The sequence below is a fragment of the Cupressus sempervirens genome, chromosome 8, assembly GCF_028749045.1.
Source record: "Cupressus sempervirens isolate cs-2001-9-10 chromosome 8, ASM2874904v1, whole genome shotgun sequence".
Lineage (NCBI taxonomy): Eukaryota > Viridiplantae > Streptophyta > Pinopsida > Cupressales > Cupressaceae > Cupressus > Cupressus sempervirens.
The window spans coordinates 843999118-844011192 of record NC_143125.1 but is presented as its reverse complement, the minus strand read 5'-3'; the positions used below and the strand labels follow the sequence as shown (position 1 = coordinate 844011192).

The 12075-nt window shown below is 37.7% G+C and overlaps 1 protein-coding gene across 2 annotated transcripts in view; it reads right to left on the bottom strand.

Moving 5' to 3' along the window:
* Nucleotides 1-12075, bottom strand: part of LOC149545051 (RNA helicase, ATP-dependent, SK12/DOB1 protein) — a 343786-nt gene that overhangs the window by 120741 nt on the left and 210970 nt on the right. The window lies entirely within an intron of this gene.

Sequence of the window (12075 nt, the reverse complement as noted above, 5' to 3'; positions counted from 1 at the left end):
TTGTGGTCCCCTGGACCAGACCATCTGCATAGTAGCTGCGGCGTCTCCTTCGTAGTACGATCTCTAGTGAAATGGCCCCAAAGATTGCACATACGGCACTAAATCATCAGCCATCCACTTGTGTCATACTGTATTTGACGACGGCCTCCATTGTTATTGTTGTTGTTATTGCCACCCCTTTCGCATCCTTTATTCTTACGATATCCTCCCGAAGTTGCATCATTATTTGTGTTATTTCCAGTGGACACTTCTTGTGTTAGTAACACCAGATGGTGTCCTTTTGATTTCATGTTAAATGGACACTCCTTCAAGGAATGTCCCGCAACCTAGCGGATGACACAAAACTGTTTCTTCGAGCATGAGCCCTTTGTATGGCTATGTTCTTTAAAGTCTATGCACCACAATTCTCCCTTCACTGTGTTTGGATTCTTTTTCAAATTCTTAAATTCTTTCATCATTCTAAGCATATCTTTCTGTAACGCTCGAACCTTCTTGTTTGATTCCTCATCACTACTGCTACTTTCAGATGATTAATCCTCTGAATCCAATGACTTATGCTTCTTTTTCTTACTTGTCTTTTGTTCACTTTCTAGATCCATCGTACGATTATACGCATCAGTGTACGATGCGGGTGGTACAATCTTCATCTTCTCTTTCAGAGTTGGCCGCAGCCCCTCCACAAACCATCATTTCTTCAATCCATCTGTAGATTGACTTTCCATCTTCCCAAACAGCACTTTCAGCCATCTGGCATAGGCCCAAATTGTTTCATTCTTTCCTTGCTTGGTGCTATATATTTCTACTACAATTTCATTATCATCTCGTAGAAGTCAAAACTCTGCTATGAACTCCTTTCTGACCTCTACCCATGTAGTCAATTTCTGAGGGTCGGCGTCTGAAAACCAATCAATTGCCACACCCCGTAGGGTTGCTAGGAACTGTCTAACCCAATCGCCCTCGTCTGTCACGCCATTTGTTGTCCATATGGTTTCGCACGTCTTGCAATGTCTGATTGGATCTATCATTCCATCACCTTTAAACTTTGGTAATTTTTCTTTGGGACCTGCCATCGCTACTTTCTTTTGATTCTTAGGTACTTGCTGAGCACCCGCGTTGTTCTAAGCTCCTGTTTTGTTCTAATACCCACATTGTTCTGCACAACACCCATGCTATTCTGTACAACCGCGTTGCTTCAGACAATCGTCCTACTTCCAACAACTGCATTACTTGGTGAGAAAAGATCTTCCTCAAGCGAAATTGTTCGATTCTCTTCCTATATCCTTTCGTCGAGTGTATCGGGAACGTATAGTTCACTCCACACTCATGCTCCCTCGGCACTTCGAGCCATGCAAGTTGCTTCCCTTTCGTTCAGCTGCTCTACCCTCGGCATATACAGGTTAATGAACTCTTCCCTTGTTTCTTCCACCAAATTCAATCGCTATCGAGTTTCCTCCAACAATTCCTCGATACTCCTCAGCCTACTTGGTGAGTGCACTCCCTCCGTTTGTGCCGCTTCACCCCCTCAGTATCCGTCGGCAATCTGCTAAAACTTTTGTCTGCGCTTTGCCTACTGTGCTAAAATTAAAACTTCTTGTGTTGTACGTATTTCATCCTTGTCTTTTACCTTGTTAAGAAAATTCGGCATTAATCTTCATAACATTCCTTCATTCCAGGTTCGTCTGGCAACGGCACAAAATGTTTACCATACAAGGTAAAGATACTTTAACGCATGTAGTATAGCACGATACAACACAAAGCAAATACTTTACTCATATAGGCAATATGCATATTACAATAACTCCAATGAATAAAATGATGATTCCAAGTCCATTTTGGACGATGTACATATACCTTCCCGGAGGGGTGACTCAACCATCACGCGCCCGTTCGGATACAATTCTACTCATTGGCTACAATATAGAATTTACCGACAACATCTGATGTTGAAAAGATGATTAAAGAAGAAGAGGAAAGTTTAGAGAAGTCAGCTACTGTGTATCAGAAGTCCAGTAAAGCAATGACTAATTTGTATACAGAAGTTAGTAAAGTAATGGATGAGGTTAGTACTCTTCAAGGGGAAAGGACAAAGTCCTGTAGAGATTTTGCAGAGTTGAGGAGCTTGATTACACCAAAGCTTAAAGTAATGCACAAAGGAGCTAGAGTTGCTGAAGACTACCTAACAATCTTATGCGATTTTTAGGCGATCTAGATGCAGCAAAAATTGCAGCATATGCTCTTTGTGGAGAGAATCAAGTTGTAGAGAGTTTGATAATGTAAGGTAAGATAAATTATTAATGTCCAACAAAAGACCACAAACGGGCCTAAGGGATTGAAGTACAAACAGAGGCTAGAAGGTAGTAGGACCATCAAATGGTGTTGAGGAAAAATGAAACAAAGAGAAACAACACGACACAAGAGAGACAACGAGACTGTGAAACAACTAGCGGTTCGTAGTCGTCAAAAAGTAGCCCAGAATCAAAGGATAACTATCTGTGTCCAGAGAAGTCCGAGCTCGAAACATCAGAGAGGGGGACCATTGTTGTTGATGGTGAATGTGCATATGATCTTTGCACGACCTCATTGATCTAGTGTGAGTAATAGTAGATAGGCCACCAACACGCTTGGTTCCTCTAGGAGAGATAACCGAAGTGAAGAAAGAAGTAATAAGCTAGTGAAGGGACACATAACCAAAGAAGGATAGCTCTTGAAGACTGAGATCCCGAAGATGGAAGGCCTATTGGAAATAGAATGCAAGGCATTGCTGATCATCATACCTAAAGGAAGAGAGGACCTGCACTCTGTAAATAAACTATGAATCGTCCCACGAATCTCATAGTAAGTCAAACAATAGAATAGAAAATAGATCTCAGTCTCAGCCACACCCATGTCACAAAACTGCCAAATTTGCTCATTTTTGCTGGTCCAGTGATCTATTTGGATATGGAGCCAGTGAGAGCCAACTTTGAAAGACCCTAACTAGTTATGTAAGAAATGGGACCAACGCCAAGAAGAGTAGTAAGGTTGAACAATAATGCCATCCTAAATGTCAATGTAGTGCCCCACATAAAAGGCCATACAAGAGCAAAAGCCCCCTCATGGGTCGACCCTGAAAGAGCAACTTTGAAGAAGACGTGGGATATAAACTCTTAGGCTTTGAAAGTCAACTTTGTAGACATTTTGAATTTGTGTAGATAAAGTTTGCCTAGATGCAAAATTTTGCTCATTGTATATAAGTTTTGTATCTCGCCTTTTCCATTAATGTCAAAGGGGGAGTGTTGGAGTGAAAAATGATGCATATGTTCTATATTTTAAAGGGGGGTTGTAGGCTAAGGATGAAATGGCACATCAAGTCATTAAGAGCATTTTCTTTTTGGCATTGACACTTAATCATTTTTTACTAAGTGTTGCCATCAATGCCAAAGGGGTGATTGTTGTCAAGTGAGTGTTCAATGACAATTTAGGTGTTTTCATCGATGGCACATATCTCATTAGCAAGGCTGCTGGTGTTGTCTTGCATTTTGTCACCACAAAATCTAAAAACAGTATGAAACTTTTTCAACTTAGTTTCATACATAGTAACACGGGGACACGTTCCCCCCCCCCCCTTTTGCCCCACGCACCGAGGACTTGGATACAACGAGGACTTGGGGATTCCATTCCCCTGTCCCCAGTGGTGCCACCGAATTCCACCACCTCTATGAGGATAGAGGGACGTCTTGATGTAACTATTTGCTGATTTGACTATTTTTGTTCAATGTTTGATGTTCCAATTCAATGCAATGTTATAGTATTTACTCTTTTACATCTTTATATCTTATATTGCAATAAATCTTTCCATAACTAGAAACTTACGTACCATACGTATAATATATACAACCCCCCTCAGTCCTCCCGTTGTCGTGCCCTTGTTGTCCTCAAATTAAGGCCCCTCTATCCCCCTGTCTCGGAAACATGTCCCCTCGTCCCCTAGGGTGGTGAAACTATGGTTTCACATTTCTCTAAGACAATTCATTTTTTAATGGGAAAACATTGATCAACCAATCAACCCCAATTCACATAATGAATCCTTTTACTGAAGACTTTCGTCAAGTCCTTTTCATTTTTAATTGAATTAAGCCTGTGCATATTTTTTGAAGCCTTCAACATTTTTATTTGCGTTTTTGAGTGTGTGTTTAGTTGCTTTCAATCTTTTGGTTTAGTCCAATCTCTTGCATTCGGTTTTCCCTTCGATTTGGTATATCTTAGGGCTTAATCGGACATGGCAGTCAAAAGATATGACCATTTAAGTGCCCAAAAAGTGGACTCTCCAGGTGCAGTCGCATATTTAAAAATATGAATGTTTTATTTCATAGTTGAGATCACAGTAACGAGACTCTTCACGAGTCACTCGAGTCCCCCGAGTCAGCAAGCCGGGTTACCCTTGCCGGGTCAAAATGACCCGTGACCCTGACCCACCAAGTTATCAAATGTGTTATATTTCTATAAGGTATTACTATTAATATACCCTGGCTCGCCAAGTCACTGCCGAGGCATGACCGAGTCCGAGCATGACCAAGCCCGAGCCAAGTCACGAGTCAAATTGACCTTGCCGAGTTAGAGTCGGATCCAAGTCTCATTACTTTGGTTTAGATTCACTTTTTGAAAAATATAACGTAAACTAACATTACATTATGTTTTTAAGTTATCGCTTAAGTGACTATAGTGTACTTTATGTTATATTTTCATGTTGAGTTGCTTTTTGATGTTTCACTTAATTGATTTTATCACTACATAGTTCTTTAAAAAAAATTTGAGGTTTATTTTATATTATATTTTCATGTTGAGTTGCTTTTTGATGTTTCACTTAATTGATTTTATCACTACATAGTTCTTAAAAAAAAATTTGAGGTTTACTTTATGTTTTATTTTTTAAAATCTAAGTTAAATATTTTTTTTTGAATAAAATTTGCACATGATATATAAGCTATATAGTGTAAATATTATTTTTGACCCCTTTAAGTGATATTAACTCAAAATCAATTAAACATGTGCTTAGTTAGTTTGTTTAGTTGTGCAAACTCAAGAACATGTCATTTTATATGTCTACATGCAAATGCATACGCAGAGTCTGATTTTGGCTTGAAAACGCATATTTTAAATATGTAATGGACTTCTAAGAGTCCATTTACATGAAAACTTCCCTCTACATGCAAAAGACATTACATGTAATAGCATTTTGAGAGTTTGATTTGTACTAGGAAAGCAATAAGTGGACTTCGACAAATCAAAAACCATATTTTTAAATATGCTATGGGCCTTCAACAAGACCATGATTTGCATGAAAATGGCTTGTCCAGCCAACACACAAATATGCAATGCTCCCACTAGAGTGATTTTGCTCCACATGGAAACTGCAAGGTTTGCTTCAAATCTGACTGATTGGGGACAACCTTCAATTATTAGTAATTCATCTGCAGATGTGTAATATCAGCCAAGGATAAATATAATCGGTGATTGATAATTGGTGGAGGAAAAGACAATCCTCAGCAGAAACTGAAGAATTTCTCAACTGCAAATCTCAAAGTTGTTCCCAAATAGCAGATCAAACCAGATATATACTGCACAAGCCATACCATTCAGTCACAGGACAAGAATCAATTAAGTATTATTGGCACATGGTGGAGTTATATTATCGGGCATTTTCTAGTCGATTATTTATAGGGGTAGCAAATCATTCCATTGGCAAGGAAGCATGTTGAAATCCAAGCAATAGTGAGGATCTTAGATGTCACAAGCCGCCCAACTTCCAGTTGTTGCAAATGAAATTGAGGAAGCCACATGAAAAAAATAACCAGTCATAATCCCAACATAAAGGTCTGCTGCCATTGACGCGAGCAATGGACCAAGTAATCTGCAAATTAAGACAAAAACAGTGCAAGCACCTCCTCCTGGGGATGAAGATGCATATAAGTAGGATATTGGCAGAAAACAATGCATTACATAGAGAGTAGCAGAGGCTAGCATAAGTGCATAATAAGAATTTACAGTTTCTTAAACGCCAGGCTGCAGCAATTTCACAGTTGATGGATGAGTGTGAGAATAATGCAAAGGAGATCAATATCATACGGCCTCACATTCAACACTTGGTCTCAATTTAAGTCCCAGGTTATTACTGTGGTATCACATACTGCAGAAAATACGGTTCCAAGAATACCAGCAGCAACATTGTATGGGTGTGAGGCATGAAAGGATAATCTTTCCAATATTTAAAGACATACATATATTTTGTTTGGATTAACGGAGAGAATTTAAACTGAGATTTGAATGAGGTCTCAAGAGCAGTTTGTCCACAATTTCCAGTCCGATATCAGGACTGAAATAATGAGCATATATGATGAGTACCACAAATTTTCTCCACAGATTCAGAAAGAATTACCTTTCACGGACAATGTTGACTTTCAGCTAGAGCTGCAAAACAAGATGGACATGATAAAAAACAAATACTATGATTTGGCCCGAGGTCTCCTTGCAGGTGAAAGTTACAGAGAATTGCATAGGGAAGATATCAATCAACCTAATAGTAGTACTAATAATGGTAAAAGTATACTACTAGGTACTTGGAAGACAAAAGTATCTTATGGAGCTGTTTACACTAGTCCTTCTGATGAGCAGGTTAATGGCCCATGTAGTAGAGTTGACCAAACCGCCAACGTTAGAAACTCCAGCATCTTATTTGGTGACATGGAAATTAACTTAGATGAATTTTATAATGATGCCAGGGTGGAAATTATGTCAAGTTTTGAGGAGGAGAAAATAGACCGCAATGTTGACATGATAGATGATCTAGCACACACCGAGTTAGAGGATATATCTGAAAATGTCGTTTCCCCAAGTGATGAAAAATCAGAAAATTCTATGGAGAACAGCCTATTTGAGTTTGAAGGAGATGGTCAAAAACCATTATCACTCCTTCACTTATTGGATATGCTTTTGGTCAAAGAAGACAAGATTGTCCAAGTATCGACGAGGTTGGATGATTCTTCCAATTTGACTGAGGATCTCATGCGGAAGATTGTGATAGAAGAGAGGTATGGGAATGTTTGTGATATCACAAGTCCGCTTTTACATACTATTTTTCAAACTATGTAAATGATAAAATATGAGTACTTGCAACTATTAATGGACAGAGATCTAGCAATAAAATTTGGAAGGGACAAGGAGAGTGAGGTAGATGAGCTATGTCTACAATTGAGCTTAACACATTATTCCATCCACAAAGTTGAAAATCAAACAAGTGGGGCAGCCACTTATGAAGAAAATGACAATGTTTCAAGGGCACAACAAATCACGCAAATCATTGAAGGAAGTCATAAAGTGGGTAGATGTGAAGGCAAGCAATGTGATTCAATCACAAATTTCCCATCTAAGACTCTTTATGATGAGAAAAATTTTAGGAATCAGCAAGTTGATAAGACTTGAAATTCTGATTTTTATGACAGCAACTATAGATTTTCACAGGAGGACATGATCAGTGATACAAGTGAGAATAATTCAGAGTTTTCAATTAATGATGAACCATCCTTTTATAAAGACTTTGACATAAGCGAGAGTACTTATGGTAGAATAGGAAGCTCAGCTTTATCATTAGCATGCTCTGAGGAAATCTTCAGCTTGCCCAGAGTTTTATCACCTAGCTCTTATGAGATGGCCACGGCCTACTTGTTGATTGGTGATTTTTCTTGTTGGTATATTTCCCTCAATGATTTGCCTATGTATGTTGGTAATATATCCACTGATTCTATTTGGCCTTTCAGGATCTATGAGTTATTTGCAGGTGAGTGGAGAGATTGCATATTACCCTACATTCCACCTGTGGTGTCTACGTTTTTTATTCAGCAGGGTATTGAAGGCAGTCTTAGCACTCATGATGTTCGTGATTCACCAACCACTCTTTCTTTCACCCAAGATTCGATTGTTTGGGAAGTTGGGAATCCAGGTATTAATAGTATATTATATCTGGCTGATTATGTTGAGTTGCTACATAGACACATGATTATGATCTGTGTGTTTCAGCTATCTAACATATCAGAGTTCCGGAGATTAGGACTACTCCTCTTTCACCAGAGTGATATGGCTGTGGAATCGAATTGGCCGGATCTATCCTTGACATTGGAACAGATATTACAGGAGTGGTATAGGGATACAGTGGTACGGATATTTCAGGAACTGGTTAGTGGTATCTCAGACAGCGCATGAGGCCTCACTTCGGATCCAAGTCGAGTACCCCTAGGTATTGCTTTTCATCGGGGAGCTAGAAGGAGAGTGTGGTTGTTATCATCTTGGGGTAGATATTGGTATATTGTTGAGCTCCCATCTTCACTTGACAGTCGAGACTCGCAGAGTCACTCATGGAGTGAGGCCCTTATGCTGACTGACGGTTTGGCACACAGAGAAGCAAAACAAGGCAGTTGGTGTACCCTTATGGTGAGATTTGGGATCCTAGCATTCAGTTATTTGGCACATCGATTCCTATTGTACTGCTTAGCCATTCGGGATTTGGGATGATGCATGTCGGGTTACATCGACTAAGGAGTAGAATCTATTTCTCAAGGCGAGTATGGAATCCTAGCATTTGATTTCTGTAGGTATGAGCGGATTGCTTGAGGGCAAGCAATCTTTGAGAAGGGAGGCTTTGTAATGTCCCCTTTTTCTAGTTTCCTGACTACTAAGTGACTATTAAAGTCATTTAAACTGTCACTTTATTTTAAAAAGTTACTATGTTCACTTAAGTGACTAAAGGACAAAAAAGGTGCTTTATCCCACATTGCTTAAAAGAGTGTGCATCACTTTGGGAAAAGTTATAAAGGAACAACAAGCTCCACATGTGAGGATATGAAGATTATAATATTGAAGACAAATATTAATCTGGGAGCTGGAAATAGTTGCTGGTTATTTCTTCTAAGACGCAAACCCTTGAAGAAACTTTCGGAGGTTGGACGAAAACCTAGCCTTCTTACAAGTTTAATCTATATTGCCAATCTAACTGTTATTTCTCTTTGTAAGATTGGATATTCTGAATTGTTGCATGTTATTGTATTGTTGATGTATAATACAGTAATGTTATTTCGCAACTACTTGTGTTAATTGCTGGTTTAAATGTGTACTTTTGAACATTGGAGGAAATAAACATATTTTCTGGATTTTCTCGTATGTTTATCTGCTGGTTATAAATCGGTTAAAGTTCTGAAATTTGTATCAAATACTGGTTTGTTGTTCAGATTTAAAATTATAAGTTTATATCACGGGTTTTAGAAAAATATCCGGAAAGGGGTATTATAAGGTAGGAGAGAGTCTTTCTCATGCGCTATGCCGGGTCTACCTATTTTGTGATTTAAATTTAACGAACAGTCGGTTGCAAAATATCCACCCAACAACTTGGATTGACACAAAGTTTTTTTAAGGATTGAATATAAAAAAAGCCTATGTCCATACACTCTATACAATAAAACAACTTTTGGAATATGATATATAGTGTATATATGCTCCTTTTAGGGTCACCTATGTTTATGTGATGATTAGCATGAAATTTGGTAGTGGGAACTATAAATGGTGGACTAAAGTAGTGGTACAAGAGATTCTATGTAATCTGGCATTTTGGCCTAGCAAATTGAATTGTTTAAACAATTTAATTGCTTGATAATGGAGGGGTGACATCCAAGATATTATCTCTTGGATAGCATGGTTCTATTTTGCTTATTCGCATGCAAAGGTTTGGTAAGCTGACAAGATAAACCATTTGCAAAGGTACAAAGGAAGGAATTGTTATGTATGCAAGTGTAGCATTGTAATAGAAGATGTGTGTGGTGTATGATGTGTGAGCCTTGATTGAGGACTAGTTAGACATTGTGATGTCATGTGTAGTTCTGTATTTTGTGATACTTACTAACATTGTGATGAAAGTGAATCCAAAAGTTAGATTTAGCCTTTATCTTGAGCAAGTATGCTCGCTTTTTGTTCTAAACTCCTAACAAGGTTGTAGGCCTCTAACAAGGTCTAGTCCTTTAATAGAAACATATGTACTAAATGCTATGTAACAACTCCTAATAGCGTCAAACCTCTTAAAAGAGAATTTTTAGATTAGTGCATCATTTAGTGGCTACCATCCCCATTAGCATTCTCTCGGCCACAGTTTCCTCGAGAACAAAATCATGGTGTTACGAGTACACTTTTGATATATGGTTTACTTTTATCCATTGTATTTTTTGGATGTTTATGGTTATGTTATAAACAATTAAATCATTTACAAAGTGTTGCTCCAACTCTTAGAGTTGCTTGATCCTAACAATAAATCTAGCATAATTGTCAAAGTGAACTATAGAAGTCACGCTTTGGAGCCATCTACTAACCAAACAAGAAACACCCATCGAACCCCTCATACCTTAGAGCTACGAACCTCATTCCTAAGAGTTGAGAGCTAGTTGAAACTAGTAATGCAGGGAACAACTGTGTGGGGTTCTCATCTATCTCTGTAACAAGGAGAAGGTACATTGAATTGAGTTTGTCGAGAAGAAAATCTGAGATGGACCAAACAAACCCATAGACATTCCAACAATTGACATTGCAAGGAACCAACTCTATGCTCTTTCATGCCCAACCGTGGTTGTTACTGTCACCTGGCAACTTGTGCCACAAGGATATCCAAGCCCAAAGGGAATGAATCTCTAACCACAACCTTCAAGTTCCTAATAACAACCCACTTGCCCTCATGTCTCACTGCAACAACAAGCACTCGAGACTATTTTCGTTCAACCACCTATGATTGAGTGAGGTCCTCATCTAGATAAATCTTTGTGAGAGGAAACAATTGTCGAAATTCAAAAGTTAAAACCATGATACTTGAACTCAATATTATTTCAATATTTTGACATTAATAATAGATATGATGGTTTTATTACAAGATTGTAGTGATTTTGTTGCTTTTGTGATATTTGTGACATTATGTGATAACTCGAGGTGAGTCATGTGAATTTAGGCAAGTTGCAGGCCGTGTAGTTGTTCAAACGTTTTCATGAGCCATCGTCATGGCTTGACGAGTCATGCCATGTCTCACTCGATTAGACGGTCATGACCTGCACATATTACAAAAAGAGGATTCTTTATCTAAAAGTTACAATAGTTTATAGTAATATACTTACTATGAAATGCCAAAGGAAGAAGCTGCAATGCTTGTTTGCGAGCCCCAAAATTCAAAACTATATGATAAATGGAATAAATTTGCATCAATCACTAAGCTATGTCTAGTGCAAGATGCAAGGCATGACCTAGAAAACAATGCATTACAAGCTCAATCAAGTACAATACAATAGAAATTGTCTTAGGGTTATTTGTTATACTAATTTCAATAATATTTTCACATGATTTTCTACTGCTGACCAAGGATATTTGTTAGTAACTAGTACATGACATATATATATATATATATTTATTTATTTTTATTTTTTATTTTTTTTCTTTGCTCATACTTATGTGATGGATGAAGATTTATGTATGTGATGAAATTAGCTTAATTTTGATCATGTGATAGTGTCTTTAAGCTTTATTCAACAATGGGTGCACGAAAAAAATTCTAAATTGTAAAAAAAACTCTATTTTTTTCAATTTGCCAAGTCATAGCGGACAGTGTATTTTATTCTATGTTGGAGAGTGAAAACAACATGTTAACAGTATAGAGAAACTATGATTTTTTTGAAACCATGTATATATTCATAAATGACACTAACTGAGATTTTTTCTAGTGAAGACTCGACCCAACTTTCACAAATCACCCTTGACCAAGACCATTTGATAATCAGTGATTTTGCCTTGAAATATCCAAAGTTTGACTTGATTGAATTTTAATTAAAAAACTTTCATAACTGACTTGAAGCACTTACGCAAACTTCACCAAGACTATTTTGACCAACACATTTATTTTTGGACACCTCGTTTGAAATAGACAGTCATAAGTTCAGTACAACAATAAAGTATATTCGTTGCAAATTCAAGTAATATAAATCAATGGCAGCAAAAACATTACACTAATCAATATAAAGAAAC